The 23,079-nt window shown below is 39.9% G+C and overlaps 1 protein-coding gene across 11 annotated transcripts in view; it reads right to left on the reverse strand.

Annotated features, from left to right (window-relative positions):
• lef1 (lymphoid enhancer-binding factor 1) overlaps positions 1 to 23,079 on the reverse strand; it is a 198,809-nt gene that overhangs the window by 110,513 nt on the left and 65,217 nt on the right. The window lies entirely within an intron of this gene.

A 23,079-nucleotide genomic window follows, 5' to 3' on the forward strand; every position in this document is an offset into this window, starting at 1 on the left:
GCATCTCGAGTTGGATTCAAGATGGTTGGATTCAAGATGGATGCCTTCACACAGTCCTGAGCAAGTTCTTTAGCTAATGAAGTACAGTTGTTTTAAAATAACCCAAGTTTCTTTATTGCTTAAAAGAAACATCACATGGTACCAGGAGTGAGAATCAGTTGATATGGCAGAAGAGAAATGGATAGTGTGAAGGACCCTGACACTGTAAATGTCAACCATGAGCAGAAGTTGTTCAAACAAAGATTCCTGCAGAACCTGCAAGCCGTTGGACTCGATAACAAACATAATGCATGGAAGATTGCACTTCTACTTACCGTGGTGGGAATGCAAGCACTAGAGGTTTTCAATACATTTGCTTTTGCCAAGGCAGAAGACCAGGGCAAGTTCGACAAGGTTATTGAGATGTTTGATGAACACTGTTCACCAAGGCAAAATGAAACATTTGAGAGTACATGTTTTGCTTGCACATACAGCTGTAGGGAGAAATTTGATACTTTTTTTTTTAAAAAATGGACTTGAAATTGAAAGCAAAAACATGCAACTTTGGATCGCTGCAAGATTCAATGATCTGTGATCAGATTGTGCTCGGGATTATTGATAAGAAAGTAAGACAGTGGTTGCTGCATGAGACAGAGCTCACCTTAGCTGGAGCTGTGACAATACGCCACACCAGTAAATTAGCTCTGCAGCACAAAGAAAAGTTCGGTGAGAGTACAAAAGACAGTTTCTGTCCACACACAAACAGAGAACGAAACATAGGAAACAAAAAAAGAGATGCAAATGATGTAGCACTCAAAATGCATCAAAACAATGCTCTGCCTTTGGAAAAATCTGTAATAAGTGAAAAGGGCAGAATCACTACACAAAGCAATGTTTTTCCAATGGGAAATAAAACAGACATAAAATTGTCCACACTATAGAAGACACTGTACACACAATAGAATAAACTACACTCAGTGGCACACTTTTTTTGGGCCTGGTAATGCAGAAAGATTCCAAACTAACAGACACTGAACACCAAGCATGAACAGAGTCAAGCAGGTCAAGTGTCATTACAAACAAATGGAAAAAATATTCCTTTCAAACTGGACACAGGGATAAAGGTCAATTTGATCTGTGTGCACATCATCAGGGCAATGATGATAAAGCCATACATCCATTCAAATTCTATACATCTCAAAGCCTACAATGGACAGAGCATCGACATGAAAGGTACATGAAAACTCAAGGTGCAAGTTAAAGATAAAGAGTGCCACCTCAGGTTCACAGTAGTCCCAGAGCATGTGAAACTTTAAGCCAAGGCAAGAGGGTGTACTACATTAATAGCACCAATGTTTGGAACAGTGTATACGAAATACTGGATCAATTTCCCGACATCTTCAAGGGGTTTGGAATTCTACCGTTCACAGTTAAAAGAGGATGCACAACCAGTACTGCATGCTCCATGGTGCATTCCAGTGCCACTAAAAGAAAAGCTCAAGCAGGAACTCGACCAAATGATGTTACTAGGGGATCATAAAGAAAGTGGAGGAGCCCACAGAATGAGTGAATTCAATAGTGTGTTTCAAAAAGAAGAACAGTGACCTAAGCCTGTGCATGGACCCAAAAGACTTGAATGCCAATATAAAGAGGGAACATTATCAGATTCCAACCAGTGATGAAATTACAAGTGAGATGGGCTGGTGCAAAATTTTTCACTAAATTGGATGCATCCCAAAGATTCTGGCAAATAAAACTGCATGAAGATAGCACTGTACATTTAATACACCATTTGGCCAATACACCAATCTGAGGATGCCTTTTGGAACTTCATCAGCTCCAGAAGTATTCCATAGGACAATGGAGCACATCTTAGAAGGCATATATGCGATACACATGTACATGGATGACATGATCCTATGGAGATCCACACAAGAACAACACAACGAGAAGATCTTCAAAGTGCTACAATGCTCTCAGACGTATGGATTAAAGTTAAACAGAGAAAAATGTCAGTTTGGTGTGAGGGAAGTCACCTTCTGGCAGATAAACTGTCAGAGGTAGGTGTGGAACCAGACAAGAACGAGGTGAAAGCAATTTTAGAGATGCCCAGACCCACTAACAAAAAAGCATACTGAGAGGATGGAGAATGATCACTTTCATTGGTAAATTCATACAAAACCTGTTTTCCAAACTATCCGGAGATTGCACTGCTTCCTAACACGTCTGCTGCTTCTGTGATCAAATATATGAAATCAATCTTTGTAAGACATGGAATTCCTCAAATTGTCTACAGTGATAATGGACTATGCTACACCTGTAGAGAATTCCAGACCTTTGCAAAAAGTTAGGTTGCAGGTGCAGCAGGTTATTAAGAAGGCAAATGGAATGTTGGCCTTCATCGCTAGAGGAATTGAATTCAGGAGTATGGAGGTAATGTTGCAACTGTATAAAGTACTGGTGAGACCGCACCTGGAGTACTGTGTCCAGTTCTGGTCTCCATATTTGAGGAAGGATATATTGGCTTTGGAGACGGTCCAGAGGAGGTTTACTAGGTTAATCCCTGGGATGAAGGGGTTGACTTATGATGAAAGATTAAATCATCTAGGATTGTATTCGCTCGAGTTCAGAAGAATGAGAGGAGATCTTATAGAAACATATAGGATTATGAAGGGTATGGATAGGATAGATGTAGGAAGGTTTTTTGAGCTGGCCAGGGAAACTAAAACGAGAGGACACAGTCTCAAGATTCAGGGGAGTAGATTTAGGACAGAGATGAGGAAAAATAGTTTTTCCCAGAGGGTAGTGAATGTTTGGAATTCTCTAACCAGGGAAGTGGTTGAGGCTACCTCATTAAATATATTTAAAATTTGGTTAGATAAATTTTTACATGATAGAGGAATTAGGCGATATGGGGAGAAGGCAGGTAGGCGGAGTTAGGTCATAAATTAGATCAGCCATGATCATATTGAATGGCGGAGCAGGCTCGATGGGCCATTTTTGGCCTACTCCTGTTCCTACTTCCTATGTTCCTAGTATTGTTTTCAACAAGTGTCTTGAAGTCCTCAGTCAAATGACAAAGCAGAGAAAGGAGTCCACATAGTAAAACATTTGCTCAAGAAAGTATAAGACAGTGGCCCAGATCCTTATCCAGCTCTATTGAGTTACAGAGCTTCACTTAAGGAACATAGACTATGCATCACACTTCCCTACTCTGCAGACCCAAACAAGAACAGAGATGACGAAGATGTTCAATGGAAACAAAAGCATCTACAATGGAGACAAAAAGTAAACTATGACAAGTCAGTAAGAAGCTTAGGGCCACTGGCACAACATGGCAAAGTGAGACTAAGAAATTCCAAAACTTGGGACAAAAAAGCTACTGTTCTTGAGGAAGTAAATCCAAGGTCCTACACTGTCAGAACAGAGGATGGTCAAATACTGAGGAGGAATCGAAAGAGCCTGCTGAAAAAGCAAGAGACACTGCAGGAACAGACAAATGCAGAGGATCCAGCCTACAGAGCCACAGAGGAAACACCACCAGGGCTAGGCAGTAGTGGAGCAGCAGAGCCGACATAAGCACCTGTGTTAAGAAGATCCACATGGGTTATCAAAGCACTTGATGTTCTGAATCTCTAAAAGAACTGCACACTTAAAAAGTTTCTGCTACTGAGGTTGTGTTTACATTTGTGTTGGAACTTTAAATTGAAATGAATACTGAATTGGTCTGTCAAGTTAGATTAAACATCTCAAGGAATGGGGATGAAATGATAAGAGTGTTAGTGCTTCTCCTGACCACGAGAGGGAGTCAGAGACGAGTCTATGTAGCTTGAGTTGGATTCAAGATGGATGCCTCCACATGATCCTGAGTGAGTTCTTTAGCTAATAAAGTATAATTGTTCAAAAAGAACCCACGTTTCTTTATTGCTTAAAAGAAGCATCACAACTCCCTCAGGCAGTGCATCCAATTTCCAACCACCCTCTGAGTGAAAATATTATGCCCCTCTAAACTTCTTACTCCTTACCTTTGCTCTCTGATTATGGTCATCTTTGTTGAGGGGAAAATGCTACTATCATCTACCCCAGTGGTTCTCAACCTTTTTCTTTCCACTCATATACCACCTAAAGTTATCCCTTATTAACCACAGAGCACCAAAGGCATCCTAGTAAAAGTGAAGACAGTATTGCTTCTATAGAAAAACCAACTGTGGCACTTTTGATCAATTTCCCTCAATCAGAAGATTGTGGATTCAGGTTTATTTCTGGAGATTTGAATCCATTGCCAAAAATGCTGTTTCAGATGAGATTTTGCTCAAATATCTATAAAATATTCTATGGAGTAATACAAAAAGTAATTGGATTCTCCTGATGCTCTGTCGATAACCATCGAGACCGCTAGTTGGTCACTCATCTCCCTTACTGTTTCTGTGAACTTTTAGGGTGAAAAACCATCTTCCATCATTCCCAGCAGAGGAACTGGTTAGGGTTCACCAGAGTTTCACTGGAATTGAAACATTTTGAGACGTCCTGAGCTGGTGGAAGGACAAAATCTAGACGTTGTTTGATGTTGCTTCAACTAGTTAGTGACAAAAACATTTATAAGTTTTATATAAAACTAAAACTTTATTTAAAAATTTTATTGATAAAATTTAATCATTAATATTTCTGTTTTTTATATCATAAAATACTTATTAAAGGCAATCTATATAACAGCCCCTTCCCTAATGGATGTATGCCAAATGGGTGGTTCCACTGAGCCTTACAAAAGGCTATCCAACAACATTGCATAGAATTGTATTCAACTTCACCACAAAGGCAATGTTTGACTTCAATTCCTCAGGAGGAAAAGTAACCTTGAACACCGTTGTCAAACCACTGCACTAATTAAAGCAACAGGAAGTAAAGCTTTGATATTAAGCCCAACCAGCCAAGGCCTCAATATCTTGAGAGGAAGTGGGTTTTGGTCTCCGTGGATTTTAATTTTATCGTAAATCCTGTGGTTAAGGGAGATACGAAAAGGTCTGGCAGATCTACACCAAGATTTCATTTAATTTATAATTTCAAGATACAGCATGGTAACTGGCCCTTCCACCCTTCTGATGTATAGAAATCTCACCGCTCATCCCTCACTGCCATGCACCAATTTCAGAAAGGTTGATCAATACATGGATCAGCCAGTGGACCAGATTTCAAACCCACAGCCAACTGATGGATAATTCACTTTTACTTGTCCCATTTAAAATGGAGAAATGAGAGGCATTATTGATATTGATTATGTTGCATTACTCTCAGATAACAGATACAAGACATTTCTTAAACAGATGATTGGTAAATTAATAAATATATTCCCCTATGGAAAAGCAGCAGACATTGGCCACAGTGGCAAATAGATCATGAGTAATTATATATGAAAAAACATCATGACACCTGTAATTCAATTATGTTTTTGAGTAGAATGGGAGGTAAGAATCATGGAGATACTTTGCTGGGTGACTTCCATTTATTTCTGTGGGATAGAGATAGATTCCATGTTGTCTGTGTCCGGTGTCATTTCCACAATGAGTTCCCCTGCTATCCCAACAGAATGCTCCATGCCTTCACCTGCTGGGATTCCCTCGGAGACTAGCAGCTGACGTTTGAAATAAGGCGTTTTCTGGGTGAGTTTAGCATCTTAGTGCCATGTGTTATATCCATGATTTCTGCATTATAAAGATGCATTAGATGGCAAATGATTCGGGTAGATTGGAAAAAGGTTGGGGATTTTAGCCTGTGCAATCAAATTTACCACGTTGGATAGGCCGAGTTACTTTGTGGATTCTCCTGCTCAGTGAATCAGTGTGCCTTCTTTGACTTGAGCCAATCAGCAAAGTGTGACACTTGATCCTCTTTGCTTCTGGCAGGTTTAGTATGCAAGGCCTCGTATGAAGAGTAGAACATGTTACAAGCAAGACATTTAAAAGTGCACACACAGAAGTTGAAACTGGATACTGTAGGCTACATGAGGCTCAAATATTTCAAATTTAAATCCCAAACTTTTACAGTTTATCCCTAGTTAATGATGACATTATAAAAATTCTCTGACTGCCAGTCTTTCTGCTGGACACAACACTGTGCATGTGAATCTTGGAGTTACAGTGAAATCTCAGCACAAAATGACTTGCTGCAGTGAGAATATATGCAAATAACAGATATACAGTAATCATGCATGCTATTAATCTGTATTGCGTTTAATAGAAAAATCTGCTGTAGGCACTGCAAAAAGAAATCAGGAAAACTGATGCCAGGTACAGAGATTCTTATCTCCCTATGATTGGATTGGATGAATCATGTCTTTAGGGGAATTCCACGTTCACTGTGGTTTAATATAGTCAAAGCTCTCTCTTAAACCATGTTCAGGAATGGCAGGCAACACCAGGAATTGCGGTGTACAATGTCAGCATTATTGAGAGTGAGTGATTATGAAACACTGCACTGTATTCTGCAGAACACTTACATCACAGAGATTTTTTGTGTTCAAATGTCATGAATGGGTTAGAAGACTGCAGATCCCACGCTGCCAACCCCCAATTGTAACTGATCAATGATAAGCCTAAAGGCCCCTTATTCCTTTAATGAGTGCTTTAAAACGTCTTCCACCCCCACCCTAGGTTTGACGTCTGGTTCTGCGCAGTATATTGTGGCCTCCAAGTAGCTTAACTTCAAAGATCACTCCCTGATCCTTCCATCCTGATGACATTCCCCAAAATGGAATGGGAGAAGGGGACAAATGAAATAGAATGGAAGCTAGAAGTGAAACTAGTCACAGCTTGATGACTCTTCATTGTGTTCATTACTATGAAAACAGTTTTGTAGTGATGTCATTGTTGTACATTAAAACACGGCAGTCAACCATGCAGGCACCGAGATCCAAATCATCACAGGTGGATTTTGACCAGATATTCTGCTGTGAACTGCCAGATCTACTTCTGAACATAAAATGTGAGTTACACATTGCTTTCCAAATTCAGGAGTCACAACAAGGTTGAGATTCAGTCCAACAGTGTTTGCTTAAGTCATGATGGATCAGACTGGCTGGGACACTCAGCAGAATAGCCCTGGACAAAATTGAGCCCTAGAATCCTTTATGTCCATCTGAGCAATGGATAGAGTCTCAGTTTACAAACTTATCTACAAGCTACCCCTCTGATAATGCACAGATGCTGTCTAAACAGCTGAAGTGCCAATATAATCTATTTTTAAATACTTTTTTCTGAAGCCTCTTTATTCAAGATTATCAACACATCCCACGTCAATTAAAGTGGCACATTGCTATCCCAATCCAGACACCCAGCAAGATGAGATTCTAACAGTTTTTGAAGTTTGCATTAAATCTGGTTTGAATTCCAAATGATGCCAATGGCAGAATTATTGTAAGACCAAAACCAACTGCCATTACACTGCATCTTCAACAACCTTCATGCATTCCAAAGTCTGTCACAGCAGAAAGGGTGTTTCAGAAATAGCATCACTCTTGTAATGCAAGAACCACCGCAGTTTACATACAGCAAGGTCATTTGTCTGAGGCATTGTTTGAGGAATAAATTTTGGTCAAGTGAATGTGGAACTATGTGAAAATTTGCAGACGCTGTGATTGTAGTAAGAACACAAAAATGTTAGAGGAACTCAGCAGGTCCTGCAGCATCCATAAGAGGTAGACATAACAATGATGGTTATATATCTTTACCTCCTATGAACACTGCGTGTTCATAGCTAGGTTCCTCTGACTGCGGAACTACCCATTGTTCTTCATTTCTAACGTAGTTAGCCCCGGGGGTGAAAAAGAGAGGGGGCGTATTTCCAAAAAAAAGAAATGCATCAGGAAAACCTTGAAATGATCACTGCCCTCAGAAAAACTGTCTGCCTGGACCACCCAGACTTATCCTGATAGATCATAGGCTATCTGTTCAGTTGAAGCTGTTTGTCCAAAATGAGAGAGCAACATCAGTGGGCAGGCAGAGAAACAAAACTAACTTTATTTTTTCATGATGTTAAGACAATCAGTGACATCACCAATCATGGGCGATGTCACATCTTCTAGGAATGGGGCTTTGATTTTTAAACCCTGCCAGAAATTTACTTTCAGATCTACCATCAGAAATATTTAATCAGCATTTTATATACTAATGCTATTTCTCTTGCACCTCCCTCTTACTGGAAGTACAAATGCTTCGCAGTGAAAAGCAAATTTCTAGCTTGCACCTTATTAATGTCTATCTGACCCCCCCCCCCTTTCCTCCCTCTAGTCACAGAGACTAGAAGCCGAACTGATGGATTTGCTGAATTAAACTATCCCCGATCTTCTCTTAATTTTACGGTTTTCAACTCAGATTTGCCGTCATGTGGGAAGCAGATAAGGAACTGTAGGATTTTAATTTAAGCTCAGTCCTTTTCTTCTCTCCTGCAGGATGGAAACAGAGAGAAGCAGCAAGCCTGCAGTATCATTTGCAATGTAACATTCCTTTATTTCCCTTTGCTGTGAAAGAAGGTGTAATTCTGCAAGCTCTGCTAATGTACCTGCACAACTACAAAATAAATCTAAGAGTGCCGCGAATCCCACCAATTCAAATTATAAATGGGAAAATGAAATAGTAATTACTTTGACATTTTGAAAGCCTTCTGGACCTGCTGAGGATCACCATTTTTGTTCAATCTGCACTCGGAGATCCAAGTTGCCATGTGACATCATTGTCTCAGGGGTTCTCAATAGATTCTCCTGATAGTGTGCATCTTGAGCTGCCAGTCCAGACTTCACTCTGTCAGAGTTGATGCAAGACAGATTGACTAGCTACTGAGATCAAGGTCTTGCTTTACAATTTTCAGTAATTACTTGAGTGGGTTCATTCCCTTTCTGGGTGAATTAAAATTTCAAGGTCTTTAGAACACTCGACAGGAATATGTCATCATACCTCGGATTTTTAGGAAACTCCTAAAGGTGCCGAATAATATTTATATTATGCTCAGCAAGTCTATTTTGTAAGTTGCAAATTTCATGTTAACCAAGTCGTTTGCTGATGTTACCTCTATCCTTATGGTTAATCTGATTTGGCTTTTAGCAGAAATTCTCTTCAAATGAATGAATAAAAGACCATGGAGGTATATGATCCTGTGAACTTAAGCCATCAGACCTTAGCCAAAAAAAAAGCAAATGTTCCTCAATTAGCCAACATTCAACAACCAATTTTAGTTTGATGCCATTAACTCCCTGGGTACATGGCTTTGATTTACAAATATATCTTTCCTTTACCAATAGCCTGCAACTCTTCAACTTTTGGAATACACTAACATATCCATACCATGAAGAAGGGCTCTGGTCCGAAACGTTAGTCATTTATATTTGTCTCCTATGGATGCTGCAGGATCTGCTGAGTTTCTCCAGCAATTGTGTGCATTTAATAAAATACCCACAGTGCATTTTGCCCAACCTTCACCAAATTTGCTTAGGCAAGCTTTTTCCTGGAGTATAATCCCTTCCTCAATTAATAACTACCTGTAGTTTGAAACCTAACATAATGGAAATATATTCCCCATTGCCATCAAGGCCTTAACCATGATTTCCAAGGGCTAAAAGTTGTCTGTATATGTCATTGAAACCTATTAATGTGAAAGTGAGGGACTAAAACATCTAGTCAAATAGATCTTTGGCAAAATCAGGCAGCATCTGTGGAGAGAAAAGCAGTTAACTCTTCAATTACCTTAGATATGAACTGGCTTTAAGATGAGGTAAAGGAAGGTAAGAACAAATAGCAAATTCTTTCATACATAGAGGTTGGGGAAGAATGGTGGTGCAAGTTGAAAGAGGATGGGAAAAGGGCAAGAAGCTCAGGCAGGAGAAGGTGTAAATGAATTGAAATGCTTATTGTCGCATGTACTTTGATACAGTGAAAAGCTTTTGTGGCATGCTATCCAGCCATGTCAACCCATACTTCAATGAAAAGTAAAATTGTTCTTTGAAGTTACCAAATTATCTGGCAATTTTGGACAATGGTATTTCTTTCTCTCCTTTCATCTTCAAATCCGTATGCCTCTCAATACTTTCACAAAAATTCTCTCTGTCATTGCTGTCCAACCAGCCAAGTTCTTATGGAAGTTTATTTTGGATTTGCTGCATCTGCAGTATTTTATGTGTGGCTACAATTTTAGTTATTCTTAGGCAGCCAACAGGAGGAGGACATTTTGTTTTTGTATGTAGGATGCAGCAGTTCTGTCAAAGAGACTATATGTTCACTTCTGGCTGGGAGTGGGTAGCTCTCTCACCCCTGGGTCAAAGGTCGTGTGTTCATTGTTCTGGGCTGACACTCCCCTGCACCACTGAGAAGAGTGCTGCACTGCTGCTGGTGCCAGGTTTCAGATGAACCATTAAATCAAGGCCATACCTACTCTTCCAAATTAAACTAAATGCTCCCTCTAAATATTTTGAGGAAAACCACAGGAATTTTCCTATTGTCCTGGCCAATGTCTATGCATCGGCAAACAAAGCAAAAGAGATTTTCTGTCATTATCACATGGTTGATTACGGAAGCTTACTGTGTCACATTGTACACTGCTTCTGAAATTAAATTGTAATAAGCTCGTTGGCCTTTAAATGCCTTAAAAGTGACCTTTTCTTAATGTAAAGTCTTTTGCAGTCACTTGCAAACAGGTAACTATTCTACTTTAAGAACAAAGACAAAGTGAATTAAGACCATAGAGAATGTTTCCTTGAAATGAAAGAATGATCTGGACTATTTAAATGAATATTCACCAGGGTTGCTGCAGAGAAAATATTTTATATTGTCTGGTAAGCAGTAGATGAGAACATATTCTTAAAATTAGAACCAGGCTGGTTAGAAGTGGAAACAATGCTGGAGAAACTCAGCAGGTCAAACAGCATACTTTATAGAGCAAAGATAAATACATAACCAACATTATGGGCTTGAGCCCAGCCCTTCATCCAGGTTAAAGGCGGGTGTGTTCCAGCAGGAATCTGAAACTTACCCACTATCTCTGCTATCCCTGAAAAGATAGATATGATGATTCAATTGACACTTAGCTGATTGGGATCAACAAACTTTGCTAGGTAAAAGGATGAAATGATCTGCATAAAAACCAGAGAAATCATGTTTGAATTGAAAAATGGAAGAAGCTGAAGGGTGTAAATGTCTAATCATTTATAAAAGCATTCAGTGTCTGGAGGCAATCTCTCCTTGATCAGTACAAACTACTGTGACTAAATGATTTTGAAATATTCATTGCCAACCTACCAAAACAAAAAGGTTAACTCCGATGAATTGAATAATATGCAACAAATTGCACACCTACTGGAGTCTTATTTCATGAAATAGGGGACATTATTTCCTCCTCTCCATCATTGCTGGCTGGGAAGTAGTTGGAGGGTTGACCATGATTTCCGAAAATGAACAGTGGAAACCGGTGGCAGCCTGATTTGGGATGAGACTGACACTCTGTCATCCAGGGTTCCAATACATGGTGTAATGCATGTTCTTTACCGGCCAGTAAGAGCCATTGAGTCAGTAGACATGGGAAGAGCCCCTTTGAGGTATTGTGGTGAGGCTTCAGTCACTGCAAGACATCCGCTTCCCCTCGTACCCAATTTTTGATTCATCACCAACTTTATTGACACTGTTGGACCACTGCCACAGCTAGTATGATGGTCCTGGTGTGGTGTCCAGTTTTACTCTCTGGCCGGGTCTCAGCTTGTGGCCTGTGGTCAGCTCCTGACCATTTGAGCAGTAGCTCAGCCTCCTATCTACAATGTCACCTTCATTGTGGCTCCCATCTCTTTCTTCAAACTGCCCATTGCCTGAAACTATTGACCACTTCTGGAGGCAATACGGTTAATGTGGTTGCAGACTGATACTACATTGGTTAGTCACAGCCAACATTTCCGATTGGCTTCAGAGTAACAGCTGATCCTATTTTAACCCAAATTTGGAATAAGTTAACAAGATTAGATTAGATGTTCTTTTGACTGAAATTGGTCAGGTTAACAACCTGTATCTTTGCAAGTTTTCTATTAAATTCACGCTCCATACTTCTGATAACCTCTGAGTCCTTTAGCCACATTTGCCATTGGCATTGATCAACTACTTACTTCTACAAGTGTGGGTTTGGAGACTTCCAAATCTTTTAGGTGAGCTCTCCCTCTACATTTCACTAGGAGTTTTCAAAAGTGTTTCCACATTCTCCATACACAGCAATACTGCAGTGCATCTCACTAGACAGAAAACAAACCTGAGGCATCATGAGTATTTTCATCTAGCTACCTCTATGCTTCTAAAGACCAAAAGCTCTCCCTGAACATGTCTGTTTTGCAGTCCTTATCCTGTAGCCTGTTGACTGAACAGGATACTGCAACATCAGATGCAGAATTATTCCTGTTCCTAATGAAGTCGAATGCCACAATTTTTGCAGATTTCTGAGAAACACCATCGGGATTGAATGAGATCAGATTTATCATCAGAATAGATACATAACATCACATACAACAATGAGATTCCTTTTGCCTGTGGGTGCAGCTGAATTATCACAAATTGGTCATACAAAAATAAACTGTACAGCATGCAACATGTAAACAAACACGCTAAGAACTGTGAACAGATAATTAATGTAAACATACTGACTGTGCAATACAGGGAGAACAAAAGAAAAATCAATAAAGTGCACAAGTAAGAGTCCTTAATGAGTCCCTGATTGAGGGGTAGCAGCTGTTCCTGAACCTGGTGGTGTGACTTTAGTGGCAACTATACCTCTTTCCTGATGGCAGCAGTGAGAACAGAGCTTGAGCTGGGTGGTGTGGATCTTTGATGATTGCTGCTTCTCTCCAACTGCTGCATTCCCTGTAGATAATATACACAAGAGCGCGGAAGGTTTTGTCTGTGATGACCTAGGCTGTGTCCACTACCTTTTGGAGGCTTTACACTCAGGTAAATTGATGTTTCCATACCAGACTGTGATGCAGCCGGTCGGCACACTTTCCACCACACCTCTCACTTTCCACCATACCTCTATAGAAATTTGCCAGGGTTTCTGATGTCATACCAAACCTCCATAAACTCCTGAGAAAGTAGAGATGCTGATGTGCTTTCTTCACAATGCCATTGGTGTGTTGGTTCCAGGAAAGATCCTCCAAGATAGTGATTCCCAAGAACTTAAATTTTCTCACTCTCTCCACCTCTGATTCCCCCAATGATCACTGGATTGTACACCTCTGGCTTTCTTTTCCTGAAGTCAACAATCAGTTTTGGTTGTTGTTGGTGCACCATCCAGCCAAGTTTTCAATCTCATCTCCTTCCTTTATACAACCCACTACCATGGTATTGTCAGCACATTTTTAAATGATGTTATTGTTGGACTGAGCCACACAATCTTAGGTGTAAAAGGAGTAGAGCAGGGGGCTAAGAACACAGCCCTATGGTGCTCCAGTGCTGATGGAGAAGTTCTTACCAATCTTCACTGATTGTGGTCTGGAGGTGAGCAAATCCAGGATCCAATTACACAGCAAGGTGTTGAGTCCCAGGGTTTGGAGTTTGCTGATCAGTTTTGAGGGGATGATTGTGTTAAATGCTGAACTGTAGTCAGTAAAGAGCATCCCAGATGTATGCATCTTTGCTGTCCAGGTGTTCCAGGGCTTTGTGTAGAGCCAGTGAGATGGCATCTGCTATAGACCTGTTGCCTCAATAGGTGAACTGGAATGTATCCATGTCGCTACGATTTCTCTAATCTTGAAAAAAAATAAAGACCCGACTGAATGTTCTTCTTATAGACCTATTTCTTTGTTGAATGTTGATTCTAAGATCTTCTCTAAAATTCTAGCGACAAGGCTAGAGAAGATATTACCATATATTATCTCTGAAGACCAGACTGGATTCATTAAAAATCGTTATTCCTCCTTTAATATTAGAAGATTGATGAATATTACTTACACTCCTTCACATAAGTCTTCAGAATGTGTTATTTCACTAGATGCTGAGAAGGCCTTCGATAGAGTAGAATGGCCTTATTTATTTACAGTTCTTGAAAAATTTAATTTTAGTCCGATATTTATATCTTGGATTAAACTTCTTTATAATTCCCCAGTTGCCTCGGTTTTTACTAATACCCAAAGATCGCCATATTTTCGATTATTTCGGGGCACCAGGCAAGAGTGCCCCCTTATCCCTTTATTATTTAACTTAGCTTTAGAACCTTTGGCAATTGCTATCAGAGAAGCACCCAATATTACTGGTATTATTCGATGCAGGGATATTCATAAAGTATCACTATATGCAGATGATTTATTGTTATATATTTCCAATCCTGAAAATTCTATTCCTGCAGTTTTATCTTTATTAGCCCAATTTAGTAATTTTTCGGGATATAAACTGAACTTAAATAAAAGTGAATTATTCCCTTTTAATGGATGGGTTCCTATTTATGATAGTTTACCTTTTAAAATAGCTAGAGACCATTTTATTTATTTAGGGATTAAGATTACTAAAAAACATAAAGATTTGTTTAGGACTAATTTTTTCCCTCTATTGGACCTGATCGGCAGTTTACTTACCAATTGGTCACCATTATCCCTATCCATGATAGGCCGAATTAATGCTATTAAGATGATGATCTTACCTAATTTTTTATATATATTCCAAGCTATACCTATTTTTGTTCCTAAATCTTTTTTTGATAAGGTCGATTCTAAATTGTCCTCGTATATCTGGCAAAACAAGAATCCTAGATTGGGGAAAAAATATTTACAGAAATCTAAACTAGAGGGAGGATTGGCATTACCCAACTTTAGAATTTATTACTGGGCAATTAATATTAGTTACTTAAGGTATTGGTTGAATTATTCAGAATTATCTCTAAATCCCCATTGGGTAAATTTAGAAATTAAACCGATACAAAATTTTTCAATTAGCTCTATTTTGGGAGCTGCTCTCCCTTTTACTCTTACTAAATTATATAAACAAATTGATAATCCAATGGCTAAACATACACTACGTATATGGTTTCAATTCCGGAGATTTTTTGGCCTAAGTCATTTTATCTTGGAAACTCCTATTGTACTAAATTTCCTTTTTCATCCCTCTCTAATTGATCAAGCTTATTTACTCTGGAAAGTTAAAGGTATAACATGCTTTTCGGATTTATTCTTGGATAACTCTTTCATGTCATTTGAACAATTATCCATGAAATATGATTTACCTCGATCTCATTTCTTTCGATATTTGCAGATTAGGAGTTTCTTAGTTTCGACTTTACCCTCTTTTCCCAATCGGGAGACTACGACTGTTTTAGAGGATATACTAGATTCAAAATTCCCTCCAAAAGGTGTGATATCTAAATTATATAATATAATTACAAAAATAAATTCTGGGACTTTTGAAAAGTTTCAAAATGATTGGGAAAGAGAACTCAACCTTCATATTTCTAATGAAAATTGGAATAAAACTCTGCGACTGGTAAACTCTTCTTCTCTATGTGCAAAACATTCACTAATACAGTTTAAAGTTGTTCATAGAGCTCATATGTCTAAAGATAAACTCCATCACTTTTATTCTCATATCGATCCTATATGTGATAAATGTCAATTGGAAATAGCTTCCCTTACACATATGTTTTGGTCCTGTCCCTCTTTACAGAATTATTGGAAGGAAATTTTTTCCATTATATCTACTGTTTTGAATATTGATTTACAACCACATCCCATTACTGCAATTTTTGGATTACCTATGATAGATTTGACTTATTTATCTCTTCCTGCGGATCGTATGATTGCTTTTCTTACACTAATGGCTAGAAGATCTATACTATTGAATTGGAAAGAGGTTAATCCTCCCACTGTTTTCCAATGGTTTACCCAAACTATACTATGTTTAAACTTAGAGAAAATTAGAAACTCTGTCTATGAATCCCCTTCTAAGTTTGAGTTAACCTGGCGACCATTTATTCAATATTTTCATTTGTGGTGAGTTGATCTGGCTCTGTTTTCTTTCTATGATTATGTATGATAATTGGGCTGTAAGATGAGATCGGAGTGATCGGCATGGTTTAGCTATATCTGTAGGTTTTTTTTTTAAGCTGTTTTTAATTCAGATTTGTTTTTTCTTCTTTTTTGGGTTTTTTTTTTTCTCTTTTTTCATATATTGTTATTAATTATATCTTTTTTTTTAGAGATAGTTCACACCTTAAACTGATCTAAATTTTTTTTTTATGATATATTTTTATTCTGTAATATTATTGTTTAATATCTCTGTATTAATTCATTACTTACTATGTATTTTTTATATCTCTTTGAACTGTATGTGTTTATAAATTATAATAATAAAAAGATTGAAAAAGAAAAGAGGAATGTATCCATGTCGCCTCTCTGACAGGAGCGGATATGTTTCATCACCAGCCTTGCAAAACACCATCACTGTTGATGTAAATGCTACTAGTCAATAGTCATTAAGGCAGATTATGACACACTTCTTGAGCATCGGTTTGATTGATGCCTGTTTGAAACAGGTAGGTACCACACCCTGTGGAGTGAGAATATTGAAGATATCCATGAATTCATTGGTAAGCTGGTCAGCACAGATTTTTAATACTCAGCCAGATATTCCTCTGGGAAAGAAGCTTTTCCATCTGCTACTTTACCAGATTTGGCTTTCTAACAGGTTAAGGTATTAAGGCCCAGCCACAGCTGTCGGGTGTCCCTTGTTTATATTTTCATATGGAATCTCCACTTTGTCTGGGAGATAGCTTTCTGCAAGTCATACCTGCTCCTACTGCACTGATCTGGATCTCCAGACTTAAATGCCTGTGATCTGACTCAACAGGTTCTGGATTTCATTGTTCATCCAGGGCTTCTGATTGGGGGAAACCATGAACGATTTGGTGGGGACATACTCATCCACAGCTGTTTTGATGCAGTCTGTGACAGCCTCAATGTACTCGTTCAGATTCTCAGCAGAGTCCTTGAACACCACCCAATCTGCTAACTCAGAATCAGAATTATTGTCATGAAAAAGTCATGAAATTTGGTATTTTGTGGCAGCGTCGTATGCAAACATTCATATTATAAACCATCTTACTACAATGAATATAACAAAAACTAGTGCATGAAAAGTAAGGCAGTGTCTTTCATTAATTATTCAGAAATCTAATGGCAGTGGGGAAGAAGCTGTCCTTGTGCCATTGAGTGCTCCTTTTTAAGCTCCTGTACCTTTTTCCATTAGTAGCAGAGTGAAGAGGATGTGGCCTGGGTCATGAGAATTTTTGAGGATAGAAAGTGCTTTATTAAGACACCGCCTCATGTAGATATCCTCAATGGAATGAAGTCTGGTGCTTGTGACGTCACAGGCCAAGTTAACAACCCTTTGGGGTTTATTCTTGTCCTGAGAGTTGGCGTCTCCATACCAGGCATTGAAGCAACCAGCCAGAATACTCTCCATGGTACACCTGTAAAAATTTACGAGAGTCTTCGGTGACATACCGAATCTCCTCAAACACCTCAAAGTATAGCCGCTGGCGAGCCTTCTTCCTGATTGCATCAACATGGAGGCTCCAGGAATTGTTGACAGCCAGGAATTTGAAGTTCTTGACCATCTCCACTACTGAGCCCTCGATGAGGACTGGGTTGTGTTCTTCTGACTTCCTCCAGAAGTCCACAATCATCTCCTTGGTTCTGCTAATATTGACCACAAGGTTGTTTGTCCAGCGCATGACGTCCTGTTTTGCGGAAACTGCCAAAATGTTTGGCCTGGAAGTCAGCCTGAAGAAAACTGAGGTCCTCCATCAGCCAGCTCCCCACCTTGACTACCAGCACCCCCATATCTCCATCGGGCACACAGAACTCAAAACGGTCAACCAGTTTACCTACCTCGGCTGCACCATTTCATCTGATGCAAGGATCGACAAAGAGATAGACAACAGACTCGCCAAGGCAAATAGCACCTTTGGAAGACTACACAAAAGAGTCTGGAAAACAACCACCTGAAGAAACACACAAAGATCAACGTATACAGAGCTGTTGTCATACCCACGCTCCTGTTCGGCTCTGAATCATGGGTCCTTTACCAGCATCACCTATGGCTCCTAGAACGCTTCCATCAGCGCTGTCTCCACTCCATCCTCAACATTCATTGGAATTACTTCATCACCAACATCGAAGTACTCGAGCTGCAGAGTCCGCAAGCATTGAATCCATGCTGCTGAAGACCCAACTGCGCTGGGTGGGTCACGTCTCCAGAATGGAGGATCATCACCTTCCCAAGATCGTGTTATATGGCGAGCTCTCCACTGGCCACCGAGACAGAAGTGCACCAAAGAAGAGGTACAAGGACTACTTAAAGAAATCTCTTGGTGCCTGCCACATTGACCACCGCCAGTGGGGTGATCTCGCCTCCAACCGTGCATCTTGGCGCCTCACAGTTCGGTGGGCAGCAACCTCCTTTGAAGAAGACCGCAGAGCCCACCTCACTGACAAAAGACAAAGGAGGAAAAACCCAACACCCAACCCCAACCAACCAATTTTCCCTTGCCACCGCTGCAACCGTGCCTGTCTGTCCCGCATCGGACTTGTCAGTCACCAACGAGCCTGCAGCTGATGTGGACATACCCCTCCATAAATCTTCGTCCACGAAGCCAAGCCAAAGAACTCAACGAGTTGATCTATCTCCCTCCTGTACGCTTCCCCATTGCCATTGTGTTTCTGCGGACAACTGTGGGGTCATCGACAAATTTGTAGATAGCTTTGGAATGGTGTCTGGCCATTCAGTTATGGGTGTATAATGAGAAGAGCAGTGGGCTAAGCACACATCCTTGGATCAGCCTGCATTGATAACCAGTGCGGATTGCCATTGTGTTTCTGCGGACAACTGTGGGGTCATCGACAAATTTGTAGATAGCTTTGGAATGGTGTCTGGCCATTCAGTTATGGGTGTATAATGAGAAGAGCAGTGGGCTAAGCACACATCCTTGGATCAGCCTGCATTGATAACCAGTGCGGAGGAGACGTTTCCAATTCGTACTGACTATTGTCTTCCAATGAGAAAGTAAAGGATACAGTTGCAGAGTGGGGTACAGAGGCCTAGAGTTTGTAACTTCTTGACCAGCACTGAGGGAATAATGGTGTTGAAGGCTGTGCTGTAGTCCACTTGATAATTCAGAAACAATAATTAACTTCCTGCGACAAACATCACTTGTCAGAAAAAAATGGGCAACATTTTTGACAGCTTGTATCTTAAAAGAGTAGAATCTAACAGCGATTGGGATATTGAGAATCTGGGTTTTAACATAATTCATTGTGCTTGAGGGATGTCCCCTGGTATAATTAAACACTGCAAGATTCTGCTCTTGACTCACGTGGGGAAGAAAAAAAATTGGGATAAATGAAATCAGGATAGATCTTCAGAAAATAAATATCTAATACTTTGCTGTGGGCAGAATAAATGGACGATCTGTGGTTGCCGGAATTAATTTTGTTTGCCGTGTACGCATTGCTCTAAATCCTCGCTGATGAATATTCAACTGGAATTGTTGAAAATGGTTCAACACGCAGTTGGCAGTAATTCCGGCTGCTTGCTCTCTATCAGGACAAAAAAGAGATTACGGCAAATCGACTCCTGAGAAAAGGCATGGAGGCCATATTGGAAGAACAGCATGCAGAATTTCTGATAAACCCTCACTATAAATGTAACATTACTCTGTTCCTGTCGGTCAATTTGAGTGTTAAGCTGATTCCCAAATCATTACTTTTGAAAATTTCTTGGCTGGATACTGTTCTTTTAGATAGAATGTCAGGTGACAAAAACAATATGCCTGTAGGCTTCACGGTACAAAGCAGATTCTGTCCCTGGCAGAACAAAACCAGTTACCGCCCCCACTGCGATGAATGCCTGGTGGCTACTGGCAGCCAGTGAAATGGAAATTGAAGGATCTCAAAAGCATCGATAACGTGGCAGCTTGCAAAACATGGTTGAGATTCTATTCCTCCATTTCATCAACACCCATTACTCCATTTTTGACTTGATCCTCCCAAGATTTGGGACACATGTCCCCCAATTACTTAACACGAGAAAGACAAAAGGCAACCAAGAGTAATGAGGAATTGGCTTCTGGCTCAACATTGAAATGTGGAGTTGTATCACAAAGGAACAGCATTGGGCACCTTCAGACAGGGAGAGAGGAAATTGCACGACCATGAGTGGGAGAGGGAGGAAGACTGAGGAGGGGATAGAAAAGAGAGTAGCTGATGGGGTGGGGGGGGGGGAGAGAGAGAGAGAGAGAGAGAGAGAGAGAGATAGAGAGGGGGAGGGGGGGAGAGGAGGAGGAGGAGGAGGTTGAGAGACAGTGAATAGGAGGTAAAAAGTTGGGTGCAGTAACATGCTGGTTTTGTTATCAGCTGAGTAATGCAGAGCCCCGGACTAATAAACCAGAAAAAATTGCAAATCTTATCCCTGCTATCCTGTAATTTTAGTTCAATTTATAACTGGATTTAAAAGCTGCAATCAGCAATGAATTATGCGAAAACAGTTGTGGTTCATTAATGTCCTTCAGGGAAGGTAGGACTTCGGTCCTTCAGTAAATCCACATCCATGCATTGTGGTTGATTTATCTATTGTCTGAAATGAACTAGTTAGCCACTCCATGCAGTGGTGATGGCACAAGGACAATGGGCTTCCTGGTGAATTAATGAAAATCAGAAGATGGAAGATAATGTAGGGAGAATAAAGGACAGGATGGTGTAAAATCAAAAATGGGAGAGAAGGAGAGGGGTAAAGACAACATAGGACAACAGAAAAGGAGGGAAAATGAGAGTCAGAAGGTGTGGGAGAAGAGAAAAGCACAAGAGAAAAATCAATGTGCCCTTTTTTTAAAATTCATGCTACCTATTCTCTCCATGCAGCTACTCAACAATTTGACTTACATGTGTGAAATTAGTATAATTTACACAGGAACACTTCTCAGCAAAAGTTGAAGATTGAGTAGCCAAGTTATACTAAGATAGTCAGTACCAAAATATCTATGGGAGAAGGCAACAATATTGAACCTAATTGTAGAGAGATGGTATTTTGGAAGATTATTGAGGCTTACTCTGTAGATGTTTGGGAGAGGGAAAGGTTAATATATGAGGTAGAAATATCCAGACCAACAAGGATCAGAAAAATTGGGTCTTTTAATTTTGGCTGATAGATTTAATAGAAATTACTGTGTTTATAATTAATGAATGCTCAACTCCGCTTATTTTCAACAACTGTTCAATGTCAAAATTATTCTCAATAGGCTTGCACACTCTATGACTGTGTAAATAACAATACAGAAACCTGTTAGTGCACAGATTATTTAATCCATTGAAGTCAATGGGCAAGAAAATGAACAGAGATTGTAACTGGCTGCCAATTAATTATCTTCTGTATTATAACCAAGGAATAAAATCTACCTCAAACAAGGAACTTTTATGAATACCAAACACAAGATGTTTTTCACTTTTGAAAACAAGGGTTTCTGTGAAGTAACAGTTAAAAAAGATCATTTGATGAAAGTGTCTGATGAAAAGTGATTAACCAGAGGAATAAAGTGATCTCAGTGAAATGTACAGAATTCTCATAGAACCAAGCAGAGCAGAGGTGAAAGTGTCTCTACCAGGAGAGACCATCTCAAAACTGAGTGGAGAGAGAAGAAATTTTTCCCAGAGGGTGGAACCCTCTACCCAGCAGGGCTGACCTTGAAAATATTTAAGAGAGTGTACAATAAATTTTTAGATATTATGGGAATCAAAGATTGCAAGGTAAAAGATTAGCAATGGCCTTATTGAATCACAGTACAAGCACAAGTCCCATTCTTGCTTGTATTTCATTCTGAAGTTCATTGCTGTCAAGATTTAAGCAAGTAGTCCTTAATCTGGGAAGTGCAGTGCACAGAAGTGCTGGAGAAACTCAGTAGGTCACACAGTGTTCATATAAAGTAAAAGGCAGTCCAAGGTTTGGGAATGAGATGTTCTTCAGGAGTGCTGACAATCAGGCAGACACCCAGATAAATAGGCAAAGGGAGGAGGAAAAGGGAAAGGGGAGGAACATGGGCTAACAAGTAAGAGGTGATAGTGAATACAGGTGAGAGGACTGAAGAGAAATGAGTTGAGAAGTGATAGAGGAGAGGGCAGAGGGCTAAGAAAGATAGCTCTCAGATAGGACAAGAGAGGGAAGGGGTGGGGAGCTGGAGGGAGACAGAGGGGTGAGGAAAAGAAAGAGTGCAGAGGACAGAGTTAACAGGAATTGGAGAAATTGGTATTGAACCATCTGGTTGGAGATTGCAAGATGGAATATACAGCGTTGTTTCTCCAATTTGCAGGTGGCCTTGATGTGGCAGAACTGTACACGAGGTCACAGACATGTCAGTGAGGGAATAGGAAGGTCCCAACCTGGGAAACCTGATGGTTCAGTTCAGCTGAGATTGGGCAAAATAGCTGAAAAATGCAGATAATTGACACAATTCTCTTAAATAGTGAGCTTCACTGTTATGTGAAAGATTTTGGACAATTTGTTTAAAGGTTTTCTCGTGTCTGTTAGCTGGTGGCAAAGAGGCAGAGGTCACATGATCACTGAGTTTTGCTTTCATTCGGGAAATATTTTCCTCCCCATTCGCATGTGGGCTTGGATGCATTCACTGTGTTTTTCATTCACATGCTTCCAATTAGCAAGGATCACAGATTCTGCAAATCTCTTGTTTTGACACTTTGATTAACAACATCTCAGATCTTTACAGCCATAAAAAGAGGTTTAATGTTGTGACATAATCATTCAGTGAATCAATTGCACTGGCTCTTCAACCAACAATGTGCTGGTGCCTCATTAGGGACTAATGGTTAGCACAATGCTATTAAATTACCATCAACCCAGGTTTGGATCTGGCACCATCTGTCGGGAATTTGTACCTTCTCCCCATGTTTGCATGGATTTCCTTAAGACACTCTGGTTTCCTCCCACCCTTCAAAAAGTTCGGGAGCTGGAGGTTAATTTGGGTGGCACAGACTCGTGGACTAGAAGGGCCCCTCCTGAAACCTCTGTTTCTCTCTCACAAGTTACAATATTGTCC

This window comes from Narcine bancroftii, chromosome 3 (assembly GCF_036971445.1).
Source record: "Narcine bancroftii isolate sNarBan1 chromosome 3, sNarBan1.hap1, whole genome shotgun sequence".
NCBI lineage: Eukaryota > Metazoa > Chordata > Chondrichthyes > Torpediniformes > Narcinidae > Narcine > Narcine bancroftii.